The following is a 10545-nucleotide window of genomic DNA, read 5'->3' as shown; positions in this document are numbered from 1 at the left end:
GTCCACTTGCTTCTCCTCTGGGGCATAATTAAGAAATATCACTCAAATGTGGACAGCAGATCAGTGATACAGGCAGCAGTGGGGCTGGTCCTTACCAAGTCACAACACCACTGTTTACAGGGCCATAAAACTTCATTTCCTAATCTGCAAGCAATGCTATGATCCACTCAGTCAAAGAGTGATATCAAGAATAAGTCCATCTGGCATCAGCCACAGCCCTTATCTCCGTATGAGAGGAAGATCAACAGCCTGGGAAGAGGGGTGAACCCAGGCCAGGCAGTGCTAGCACAAGCTATCTTCCCTCTTTGCTGGGTAGGGCTGTCAGGCCTGGATCAGCAGTAATGAAAGGGCAGCCCCAGAAGTCATTGCCTGCATCATAAACCAGATGACCAAGGGGATTCTGAATAACCCTACAGGCAAGCAGAATGCACCATCATCCCCTTTTGTCATGAAAAGGTAGGAGGCTCGCATCTGCAGCTTCAAGAGACACTAGAAAAGTATGGCTACTTGATTTTCAGTCCTGAGTCGTGCCTTTGGTTAGATAAAGATCCATTCTTACATGCTTGAATCATTTTAGTCACTTTTTCTTGCTTTTTTTTTTTCCCCTACACACTCAGACCTTAAAACTGGAACTCCAGCATCCCAGGAGGGTACCACTGACGTAATGTAGCATGACACTACAAAACTCTCATAGGCTTCCTGCGTTGGTGCACGCAAATGTTCTACACAGAAAGTCTTTTCTTCAGAACTGTGTTGTGTTGAGGACTGAATTAATCTGTTATTTAATGCGGCTTCTGAGCTTTTTTTCCCCCCTATAAATTGACATTTCTTGATATCTCTCTCTGCTGTGGATCTTTTCATCAAGTTAGGATTTGATGAGCCTTATGGGTCCTTTCCAATGTGGGTTATTCTATGATTTTATTATTTCCAAACTGTAAAGATTTACATTTTCTCATGTTGTTGTTTGATTGTTTGCTTTTAAAAACAGCTCTTTATCTTCTGAATAATGCAGGTAGATTTTGGATTTTCTCACGACTTTAAAATTCCTGTGGAACCTTTGAAAGCTGAGCATTCAGTGAAAGATTGCATGTAGAAATGATCAGCTTCTGTTGGACATTCTTGACAGGAATCTCCTTCAGCTAATACTGAGATGCGTAAATCATAAACCCTTCACTGATACCCTGAAGTTGTAGGCAAAAGCCACTGTCCTAGAAAAGGATTTAGTCCTTCTCTGAGCATCCTGTTCATTGGGGTCCAATCTGTGTGCAATGCTGTGTGCCCACGAGTTTTCGCACCCACCCTCTGTGAGCATTCTTCACTGCAGAGCCTCCACTGCTGCAGCACATTTTCAAAGAGAACTGAAGAAAACGAAAAGCTACACGTATTGGTATTCCTCTTTAATTTAATATCGTCTTACAAGGTGGAAATTAAAATGATTTTTCTGTCACTATTATCTCTCTTCACTTGGCAATGATCGATTTCCTTCTCCCCCCTACTGCTTACTAATAAGACATCTGAAAACTGAGATGGTTTTTGTGTTTACTTCCTTGTTTAAATCAGCTTCCACAGCTAAGGACATCCTTGCTACTACATCTGCTCTGCAACTTGTGATTTCTGCATTGGCTCCGGCCCCACGCTGACAGAACGTCAGGCACGGAGAGGTATATATTTTTAATTACTCGGGGATGCCCTTGCGGATAAGTACATGGAAATTAACTAAGCACAGTTCAAAACCTGCTCCTAGCAGCACTCACAGCTTACACACGCAGACACATTTCAGGCACCGGGCTTGATAAGCACTGCGGTGCTGGACAGAGCCCGATGCAGCGTGACACCGCCGGGCCGGCCTCACCTCTTGGGGCTGGCACGTGGAGGCATGGCAGCGGGTGAGAACGACGTCTTTCTGCAAAGGGAATGCTGACGTCCAGGGAGGGGAATCGACAAAATTCAGCAGCGCTTATGTCGGAATCTGGTGCTTGCTTCCAGAAACAAGCAATACTTTGCAGTGGAGGGGGGTATTCCAATGAGCAGAGCTGCTGCCTGGGGTCTGGCCTCACCTTGCTAGCACGGCAGCTCTGGCCATGACTGAGTTATTCGACAGAAAAAAATGGCTCAGTGAACATCTCGCAGTTTAAGGCGAAAACACCAAAAGGGAAGGGAAGGGAAGGAAAGGCAGCCGTCTGCACATTGCAGATGAGGAACTGAGCCATGGAAAGATGAGGCCAAGGCTCAGGAGCAGTGCAGTAAGCCCTGCTGGGGAGCTGACCACGGCTCCTGCAGGATGGAGCTGAGCAATAGGTTCTGCCGGGTACGCTCTTGGGACATCATCCCACACGTTTTGGACATTTCACTGTCTCTGGCATCTCCTTACGGAATGTGTTTTGTGACTCCTTAGCAGTGCCCCTCCTGAAATCCCCATGTTCTGCAGTAGTCAGAGGTGGGGGTTGTTTTAATTATTTTTTATTTTTTGAGATCTTCACACCTGGAAGACCTACACAGAGCTGTCGTAACTCCTTCCTCTCAAACTTCATCGCCCTTCCTTCACCCTGTTCCTGTGAGCTGAAGTTTTGCTCTTTCCTTCTCCATCTTGGCAAAGCTGCTCTTTAAGATGACACCTGAAAGTTTCTTTCCGCCTTATCCTAAGCGGATCCGCGATTTTCTTCCAAACAGCGACACAACCTCACCCACAACGGGGCTGTTCCCATCCCCGTCTCGGATGGAGACCCTGGCGGAGGCCGCGGATCCGCGCTGAGGTTCTCCCGCAGCGACAAGAAGAGAGCGGCTCGGGTTCATCGGGGACTTCGGGGCCGTCCTTCCCCCCTCGGGGACCGTGGGGGCGGCGGGGCGGCCCCGTTCCTCGCACCTCCCGCAAGGACGACCGCAGCGCGCGGCGGGCGGGGAGGAGGCGGAGGAGGGGGCGGCTGCGGCGAGGGGAGGGGAAACCTCCGCGCCCGCCGCCCGCGCCGCAGCTCAGCAGTGCCCGCAGCTCCCGGCCCAGCTCGGCTCCCCCCGGGCCGGGGCAGGCGGCGGAGTCCCGCCGCGTCCCGCCCGCAACTTTCGCCCCCGCCGATGGCTCAGGGCGGGGGCCCTGAGGGCTGCCCGCCGCCCCGCGCCCGGCTCCGATGGGCCGCCCCCGCGCCTAACTTCGCCGCCGCCGCCCCGGGGCGGGCCTGAAGCCGCGGCGGGGCCGCGGGCCCATGGCCGGCCGCGCGCCGCCCCGTCCCGCCCGCCGCGGAGCCGCCCGAGCGCCGGCGCGGGGGCGCTGAGGGAGGCGGCCCCCCGCTCGCCCCTGCCCGGGTCGCCGGCGGCGGCGGGGCCGCGGGATCCGTCCGCGCTCGCTGCCCCCGCGCAGCGCCCGAGCGCTCTCTCCTCCTCCCGCTGCCGCTCTTCCTCCTCCTCCTCCTCCTCTTCGTCCTCGGCGGCGGCCCGCGGGTGACATGCAGTCCCTCATCTCTCCGGTGACCAAGGCTATCCTGGTGGCTCTGTTCATCTTCGCCATCCTGCTGATCCTCTACGTGATCCTGTGGTACATCTGCCGCGATGTGGATTGCGACCACGGGATCTGAGCGGCGGCGCGGGGCCAGCGCTTAGGAACGGCCGGGAGGGAGAGGAGAGGGAGAGGAGGCGACCGCCGAGAGCGGCTGCACCGCCGCACCGCCCCGCGCCCGACCTTCAGAGACCAGGGTGACCCGGTGAGTGCCCGCGGGTCGGACCCGTCCCGGCGGCGCGGTGTCGGTGCGGGGCAGCGCAGGGAGCGGCTGGGGATGGAGGGGAAGGGGATGTCGGCGAGCCGCAGGGGGAGAGGGAGGAGAGGACGAGTTCCTCCTCCTGCCCTCCCCGCGGCACGTGCGCCGGGATGCGCGGGGCTGTGCTGTCCGTGCGGTGCTGGGCGCGCTCGTGCTGGCGGTGCGCGGTGGGTGAGCGCGTACGTGCCGCCGTGATGGGACGGAGCGGAGCGGGCGCTGCCCGGCGCTTCGCCCACCTGAAGGCTTTTGCGGTACCGCTGTCACCGTCAGGCTGCGTTTGCCGTGGCGTGTTAAGGCAGGGAGACGTCAACGCTTTGTGTTTGAAGGAAAACCTGCCGGAGGAAAATTGGTCCTGAGCGCGCGGTGCCGATGCTCCTGCCCTTGGAGAGCGGCTGGAAGGAGCGCGGAGAACTCCGACCGCGCGCGCATCCCCGCGGGGGTGCGTTCCGCTTTCGCAGCTGTGTGTGCGCGGCGGGAACGGGAGGATATCGCGGTTGGTTTTAAAGAGGAGAGCTAAGGAAGTGTGAGGTGCGACAGCGCGGTTTGAGGTGCTTTGACATTGAGCGGCTGTGGCTGAGCGCTCCGCTCTGCGACGGGGGATGTGCTGCGCTGGGAGCTGCTGGGAAGCGGGCTGCCCTCCCGCTGGGCTTCTGCTCAGACCCTGTCTGTGACCCGGCCTGATGGGTCGTGACATTGCTGCCGACGCGCCCCAGCTGTGTGACTGTGACAGCAGTGACAGCGTCATTCCCTCACCCCGCACCTCCAGCAGCAGTGCAGCTGTGTGCAGCTCCCTGTGTGCCCCAAAATGCCGGGTCCGGCAGCACCGAGCGGCTGGTGACAGGGACAGGAGCAGGCGGCAGAATGGGCATCGCTCCGTTTTCTGTATGCATTGGTCTCCGCGGAAATAAAGCAGCCCCACCGTCCTCTTTTTTGCTATTTTTGCAGCCTCACCAGTCAGTAAACTTGTTTGCACCCGAGTTGCAAAAACCTCTTCACACCCCGACACACCAGGTGGTGTCACATGCTGCCTTCCACAGCAGCAGCACACTCTGCGTGTATGTCCCTGGGCAGGGGACCGCAGCATCATGGTGACAGGGGCTTCACCCGTCGCTGTCAGTTACTGGAAAGGAGCTTTGCAGATGCTGCCTACAGAACTGGGTGGGACGTGGCCAATTAAAATGGCTTTCAGGAAACTTTAAATATCGATGAATGTGTGTGTGTGTGTGTATGATCAAGTGTCATTGGTGCTGACACAGCCAAACCTATTTTATAGTCCTGTCCTAACTAACATTAAACAGCTCGATGTCTGTGGAGATGTGAAATGGTATCTCAGTTATTGTTCAAGCCTTGGTGTTTCCAGCTGGCTCGTTATTATTTTAAGCATAGTCTCTAGGAGACATGATACAGAAAATATTTTTTAACAGCTTTTATCCTAAATGAAGTAAATATATATGTACTTCTATATAAATATGTATAGATTGTTTCATATAAACACTAATGGATATTTTTCAGCTCAGCACAACAGAAAAATGAGCAAAGCAATAGTGAGCGGTATTACATTTGTTTTCCAGTCGAAGACACAGATTCACCAGCTGTGGGTGGATGCTGTGTGTGTGTGCTGTTTTGTATTAATGGATGAAAATCCTGTAATTGCAAAACCCCCCTTCCCACTGCTGCGACACTTGGTGTAAGGGGGTGATATCCTGGCCTTGCTGCGCTCAGTGTAGGAGTCTGAAGTGGGTTTCAGTGGAGCCAGAAAAATGCTGACCACTTTGCACGTGAGGGTGAAGCAGCAGGAAGCAGCTGAAGTTGAAAGAACTGTTAAAATGGTAATCAAGGGCAAATCGGTTACAATGGAGCACCGAAAAATGCTATTTTTGTACTTATTTTCTTGCTCAGAAGTTCAGACGCAGTTTTATTTCCATTCAGTTTTATTATGTGCCTCTGCCCCAACTCGATGATTTTCCCCCAATTGCTCTCTCCTAGCATGTCGCAGTGTTTCAGATGTGATATCTAAAATAGTGACTGGCATAGAGAGCATGCCAGCAGCAGCATCACCCGTGGGTGTTATCCATCAGAACGTGAACTGCAGTGTTGTGAGTGGTTACCTCTGTTCAAAGCGAGGACAACTTGTTATCGTGGTCCTACCTGGACCACGAGAAATCATTACCATGCTGCAAAGATCAGCGATGCCGTAAGCAGAGCAAGTGTTATCGTTCCCAAAGCGGTGTAATAGGCTGTGCAGGCACTGCATGAAAGATACTTGAAAGCTTTGCCTCTTTGCATGAAAAATGCTGTGAACAAGTTGCCACTTCTTCATTCTCAGAAGCGCAACGAATGTTACAGGTAAATCCTTACTGCAAGGCAGCGTGCTGCAGTGTGATCCCAGCAGCCAGAATACACCTGACTGGAGCATGCCACTTGCTTCTGGGTAAGTCATACTTGATTCAGTCCCTGTTCAGGCAAATTCTCTGAAGGTTCATTGAATATTTTCTGTGTGTGGCATGTAAGCATAACTGGACAACAGGCATCTCAGATTCGCTAATTTTCTTGTTCCCCTCCATATAAAAATGGGTTAAAAAGGTCAGAGTCATAGCGTGCCCTCTTTGCATGTTACACCACTTTCCTAAAACTGGCTTGAAACGTGCACAGTAGGTCACCCACCCCATGTAAGAGGCTCTCTTCATATCCTGGGCAGGGCAGCACTGTGGTGGGCGTCCCCATGTCCTGTGGGCCTGTCTCTTCTCCAGGTGAGCAGAGCTGCCCTCCAGAATGTCATCCCACCTGCATGGTGCCTGTCCTGCTCTCTGCAGGTCTCTGGAAGAAGGGTTTCAAAGGGTTCCAAAAGGCTTCTGGAGCTCTGTGCAGGACTGAAGCAGGATGGTCTCGTGGTGTTTCCTCATGGCTGTCATCTGGGAGCCCTCTATTGCCCACGGCACAAGCACTTGCTATGGCTGCTGTGTTGATACGCAAGGTGGGGCGGTGAGAGTTACCTCTGTCATGTTTATGACATAATGGAACTAGTGTGGCCCTTAAAATGGCAAATGTGGAGGCTGCGGCAGGTCATACTGTGCCACTGTAGGAGCATGAGAAGGCTGTGTTGCTTCTTCCTTTGTTGTAATGATGGCCTGGCGTTGGCAGCGTTAGTGCTGGTGTTGCTCCAGGATGTTCTAAAGCACCAAACCATTCACCTAAGATCCACGTCCACGTGCTGACGTGACCCATTGGTGACGTGCCACCAGGCTCTGGCCTGCCATGGTATTACATGGTACAGAGAAGTCACCCTGCTGTTTCTCAACAGGTGGCTTTCCCCCCGTTTTCCTTTGCTGCATGAGGGTTTTCTGCTTTTTCTTCTCAGCTGTAATCTTGACGGTGACTATTTAGCACATAACACGGTTTGTAGACAAACTGCACGAATTGATTTTCCTGAAGTGGGCTGACAAAGTGATGGGTGTATTGGAAAGCAGCACACACTTGGTAATTTGTTGTTCTGCATTAAGCTGGGTTTTCAAGTAAATTGCCTTTAGAATAACGTTTCTTATTTTAATGTACTGCTTTTAATGTGCGTGCCTGATATGGTGTATATGGTTCAGCTGCACAGCGGTGTCTGCTCTTGTTAAAGGCTTTCAAAATTTTATCCAAATGAGAAAATTTGAGTTTCAACTTGGAGAGGCTCACAGCATTGGCTGCTGCTGAGAATTGTGTTCTCATTTTGGATGTTTTGGTGCACTACTCTTGAATATTAAAGATTCTTACTGGCGATTTCCTGATTCACATTTAGATTAAATCATCTCTAAAGGATACCAGTAAGGTGACATTCAGAGTTCCTTTGTAAGAACATACAGTGAATGTGGATTACGGGAGAGAAAAGATGTGAAAAAAATTGATTGTGGCTGATGAAGAAAGAGAGGGGAATGGAAAAATAAAGATGGATGAATATTATATCAAGTTGGAAGAAGAAAGACTGCGGAGCATTTGAATTTTAAAATGTGAATATGGCGTGGAGTAAAATGCTAAGCTCACAGGACAGAAATTGCCACTTTTCCTTATAGAAAGTGTAGGCATGCATATGAATACATTTATATGAGTATAGTATGTATAAATACATATACACGGAATAAATGATTGAATTAGAAATCTGCATCTCTAGAACAAGCTGAGAATCCTGGTTTATTTTATTCCTTCAGCCTTGAAGTCTGGCTCTGTTATTGCCCAACCCGCATTAACTTTCAAACCAGATAGTGTTGAAGATGCTTTCCTGAGGACTTTGCTATCAGCATGATTGATATCGTACACCAATATTATAAATGAACCACTTTTATATAGAAAACGCAAGCACTCTATTCGCATTGGGAAAAAAAAAATGGATCCAGGCTTTATGTGCTGGAAGAAATACATTAATAACAAATAGATTTTATGTCTTTTTTTTTTTTTAAACTGAACCCCAAGAGACAAAGCATTTATATACTAGGGAAAAAGTCTATTAGGTAATTAACCTATTATGACCAATGTATACATATGAGAAAAGAATATTTCAGACAGAAAATAGCAGAATTGTGATTTTGTTTTGGCTGAAAACAGTAAAAGCCAACACTTTTCTCCAAAAGAACAAGTTTTTCTTGCACCTGTTCTGTACTTATGTCTTCAAGAACAAAGCAAGATATAAAGCCCCTGAAGTTATGGGTGCTAGAAGTTAACACATGGTGAAACCTGCTGCATGATTATGAAGCTTTCTGAATATGCTACTGTATAAATGTTGCCTGAGAGACTGTTTGCATTTGAGTGGAACAAGGAAATACATGTGCTAAGGGCAGAGTAGCAAAGCCTCTCATATGAATACCCTCTTCTGTGGTAATTGCATATTGAGGCAAGCTTGGGCAGATGAAAGTTTTATTTGATATTATGTACCCATTTCAGTGCTTGGTTGTATGTGCTGTGAGCCCTGTTTAGTGAATACCCAATACACTGGTTGTTGTACCTACAGCAGTAACTGAGCAAGGCGTGGAGTCCTTGTCCAAAATATACATGACACAGTTAGCTAACTGGTAAGATGTGTTCCTTTTAGTGACTGCACTTGAAGATAAAATACCAGCTTCACGATCCTTTTGAGATACATATGTCTAACAGGAATTAAAACTAAGTTTACAGTCCATCTGCATTCTACAGCTTGCTTTTATTTTGTACTGTAATACCATTCCAGAAAGCTTGATAAGGACTATTACTAAAAGGGAGTTTAATTAGGTCTTGGTATCAGGGAAGATAAAAGGGAGACACTGTAAGCACACAAAAAGACACTTACATTATTCTAGTAACTGACATGACCTAATTGAGCTGTGATAGGAGTTAGGCCTCGGGAATATGCATTTGTTCACTGACATGATGAAGCAGCATCAACCTCTGCCCTCAGGCCACCATATCCTGAGTTTTTGCTGTAGTCTGAAGATTATGGTAAGAAAGAGTGTAGGATTTGCGGGAGTCTGAGCATTTCCAGTATTTCAGTGAGTCGAAGTAGAACCTGTGTAGAGCATTACAAGGCCATCTCAGAGCATTCCCTTAAATTCTTATGAGACCTCCTAACCTCTTCTAGGGAACTAACAGCAAGGAAGCAAGCAGCAGTAATGATGGTAACAACTAAGGATACCAAGGCTCTTTGTGCAACATCCAGAGTATTCCAGATCTGTCATCCACATTTTACGTATGGAGAAGGAAAGCTGTGGGAGGATCCAATGATTTTTTAAAACTACTTAGTAACTCAGTGACAATATATAGGATAGTCTTCAACATCTTGTTTTTCCCCTCTATGCATGGGGACAGAATCAAGAAAAAAAGGAATTCGTGGATTGAGATGAAACTATTTACTAGGACTGAGAAAATAGTTATGACCATATACAAATATATATATTTATGAATGTATATAACAAGTGACGCAAATGCAATTGCTCACCATCCCACAACTGATGCCCAGCTGGCCCATCAAGCAGAGGAAGAGAGAAAGAGATGAACTCCCACCCCCTTCAAAACTCCTTCTGCTTGATGTCATACAATATGGAACACCCTTTTTGTCAGTATAAATCAGCTGTCCTAATTCTGTTCCTGTCCCAGCTGAAACTAAGCTAGTCAGGTGCATAGCCCACAGAAGTTGGATAGTCTCTGTTCTTGGATGTTTTCAAAACTCCCTGATCAATATAGCCTGTCCTCAAAGCTGGCTTTGCTTTGAGCAATAGAGTGGACTGGAGGCCTGCTGAGGTTCCTTCCAACTTGAATTATCCCATGATTATTATGAACCACGTACTCTTTAGAGTCTTCTACTGAATTGAATAGCAGCCTGCTTGTTGTAATGTTCTCTCTGCGTTAACTTTTAGCATGTGTCAGCCAGGTAAAACAAGGATATGGAGGCCCAGAACTCCGACTGGGTCAGACTGGGGAACCATTCACAATAGCCGAGGCTATCCTTACATTTTACACTATCTGGCAGTTCACAGCTGCTAGCCCAACACACATCACTTATGAAGTGTGCTGTGGTCTGAAGCTGACGGTGCACAGCAGCGCAGCACTAGAGCAGAGTGAGCACTGAGTTGATATATGCATGGAGAATGAAGCCCATTCATGTAATAGTAGCCTGAAGGCTGAGGATTAAAATCACAGTGTACTTACAGTCTGTTCAATTCCTACACCTCTGTGGCGACTCTAGCATGTTTTAGGAGCTGGAAATTAATTCAGTTACATTGCTCTGACTATAATATAATCATGTTGGGCATACTCTTGTGCAATATAACGTTTTCTGTAATGTTGTCCAATT

General features: G+C 48.8%; 1 protein-coding gene across 1 annotated transcript in view; it reads left to right on the top strand.

Moving 5' to 3' along the window:
• The first annotated feature begins 3421 nt into the window (after positions 1-3421).
• The window catches only part of ZBED1 (zinc finger BED-type containing 1), a 46695-nt gene continuing 39571 nt past the window's right edge, over positions 3422-10545 (top strand). The window contains exon 1 of the mRNA XM_065741249.1: positions 3422-3692. The gene's annotated coding sequence lies outside the window, so the exon portion shown is untranslated. The remainder of the gene's footprint in view (positions 3693-10545) is intronic.

The sequence above is a fragment of the Cyrtonyx montezumae genome, unplaced genomic scaffold (assembly GCF_038088225.1).
Source record: "Cyrtonyx montezumae isolate F1298 unplaced genomic scaffold, pur_monq_1.0 scaffold_3, whole genome shotgun sequence".
In the NCBI taxonomy this organism is placed as follows: Eukaryota; Metazoa; Chordata; class Aves; order Galliformes; family Odontophoridae; genus Cyrtonyx; species Cyrtonyx montezumae.
Note: the sequence above shows the minus strand (reverse complement) of the source record. Positions and strands in the feature narration are given on the sequence as shown.